This window comes from Artibeus jamaicensis, unplaced genomic scaffold (assembly GCF_021234435.1).
Source record: "Artibeus jamaicensis isolate MK-2021 breed Jamaican fruit bat unplaced genomic scaffold, CSHL_Jam_final contig_452, whole genome shotgun sequence".
In the NCBI taxonomy this organism is placed as follows: domain Eukaryota; kingdom Metazoa; phylum Chordata; class Mammalia; order Chiroptera; family Phyllostomidae; genus Artibeus; species Artibeus jamaicensis.
This window is the reverse complement of record NW_026521837.1, coordinates 7,682,731-7,685,240: the sequence shown is the minus strand read 5'-3', so window position 1 is coordinate 7,685,240 and position 2,510 is coordinate 7,682,731. Positions and strand designations below refer to the sequence as shown.

The 2,510-nt window shown below is 33.9% G+C and overlaps 1 non-coding gene across 1 annotated transcript; it reads left to right on the top strand.

Annotated features, from left to right (window-relative positions):
* Positions 1-349: 349 nt before the first annotated feature.
* LOC119062304 (U6 spliceosomal RNA) lies at positions 350-456 on the top strand. Its single transcript, XR_005084959.2, has one exon. It is a non-coding gene; the product is annotated as a U6 spliceosomal RNA (small nuclear RNA).
* Positions 457-2,510: the final 2,054 nt, after the last annotated feature.

Below are 2,510 nucleotides of genomic sequence, written 5' to 3'. Positions count from 1 at the left end.
AAAATACAGTTATGTATATTTTAAACAGTGAGAACTGCATTTGCAGTAAGAACTGAATGGCAAAAAATTAACATTCATTATTAGTAGCCCTCAGGAGTGATTTGGACATTGTCATTTCATGCACTGATCAGGGGCTAAAAGGCTAGTAATAAAAAAACAATGCACTTATGAAACATAAAATTAGATACAGGCATTTCCTTTAAAATTATTATTAGGGTGCTAAAAATTAATGATATAGTTAAAGTCTGTAGTTCTAATCATAGATGGAGCAATATAGGTTTTATTTACATGCTTAATCAGTAGTTGTATACAGACATAAAAGGAAATATTTTTTTAACTTTTGTTTCTAGTGCTCACTCCAGCAGCACATACCCTAAAATTGGAACGATACAGAGAAGATAGGCATGGCTTCTGCTCAAAGATGACACGAAAATTTGTGAAGCATTTTCTGCTTTTTAGCCTTGAAAAGGCTGCCTGAAGCTAGACTGGGACACCCACCGACATCGGGGGTGGATTCTGAAAGAGAAGACAGTGGCCAACAGACAGGACTCTGCTGAGAGGAATTCACCTCCCTCTTTCTCGTCATTTCCACTATTTTCTCCCCAGCATAGCTTGGTAACATTGTTTCTTTGTCTTCAATTTTGTTTTTATTACTTCACTATTTTTTATTGTTTAGTTGATTTACATATATTTTTGTTTTTATTATTATTTTTTATTTTTATTTTAGTTTTAATTCCAATCTTATATTTTACTCTTCCATTTTCATACTCAATTTTGCCTTCATCCTTCTCTTTCTTATTTTTGTTTTAAATTTTATTTTTCCCTGTCTACACCTTGTTTCTATTCCTCACTCTATTTCTTCTCCCTCCATCCCCTCAAAACCATCTTTCTTTCCATTAGTCATTTCACACTCTTTCTCCCTTTCTTATAATAACTTTATTGTCATTCCACCTTTATTAATATTTGCTTATTTGTCATTGATACTGGAGTTGTTGTTATATTTCTCCAATTTTATCAGTATTTGTTCACTGCTTATTTTTTATTCTAAGTTCCATGTGTATTGTTCCCCTGACCTACTCTATTTCACCTTCCTTCTGCCCTATCTTATTTTCATTCTATATTTTATATTCTTCCTTTCTTACCCTAGTTTCTAAACCTTATGCTTATTATTTCTGCTCCCTCTATCCCTTCAAAATCAGTTTTCTTTCCTTTAGACATCTCAGAACCTCTTTTTCTCTCGTTTCATTTTTCTTTCTTATATGATTATTATTCTCTTTACACTGGTATTAATCTTTGCTCCTTTGTCATGGATATTGCTGCAGTGGTTGTTTTTTTAAAATTTGGTTCCCATTTTCTCACTATTTTTTTCATACCTCATATAGTACTTTTTCTTTTCTTACTCCAGTTTGCCCTATTCTCTTTCTATTTTATTTACAATGCAAATTACAATGGAAATTTCCCCTTTCCATTACCTTGTTTCTGCTCCCTACTCTTATTATTTCTCTCCCCCCTACCCACTCAAAATCAGTTTCATTTCTATTAGTCACCTGATATTTTTTTCCTTTCATATAATATTTTTATTCTCTTTCTACCTTTATTAATCTTAGCTCATTGGTTCTTAATATTATGGTAATGGTAGGCGGAAATTTTGCTGATGTGGGTATTGTTTGCTGCATTGTTTTATTTTGTTCTTAGAAGCTCCTGTATAATAGCAGGTAAGATGTGGTGTGGATTGTGACTCTCAGTCAGCCAGCCAGAGGGGAAAACCCATGAATGAAGGAGCCAATAACAACCAAAACTCACTTACAACAAGAGAGCACACATATGCTAAACAAAGGGCATCCCTAGAGTATGCAGCTCAGGAGTTCAAGGAGGCTGCACCACTGAGCCCCACAGGACTCCTACCACAGAAGGCCACCCATGAAGACAGGAAGTCAAAGCAGATCAATCAAATATGCAGAAACAAACAAAAAGAGTAACATACAATAAGGAGACAAAGAAACGACCACAAATCAAAAAGGAAGGAAGAAACCACAAATCAAAAAGGAAGGAAGAATCCTTAGAAAAAGTGCTAAATAAAAGTGATGCAAGCAATTTATCAGACATAGTGTTCAAAATAATGGTTATAAGGATGCTAAAGGAACTTAGTGAGAACTACAAAGAAGTTACTGGGAAGTACATCAGCATGAAAAAGGACATTGAAACTATGAATACGAACCAGGAGGAAATGCAGAATACAATATTGGAAATGAAGAATACACTAGAAGGGATTAAAAGCAGACTAGATGAAACAGACTATTGAATCAGTGAGATGGAAGATAAGTTTGTAAAAATAACCAGAACAACAAAAAGAAAAAAGACCCCAAAAGAACAAAGATAGTTTAAAGGAGCTGCAAGACAACATGAAATGTAACAATATTAGCATCAAAGGGGTTCCAAAGGGAGAAGAAAAGGAGCAAGGTATAGACTACCTGTTTGAAAAAATAATGACAGAAAATTTCCTTAATTTG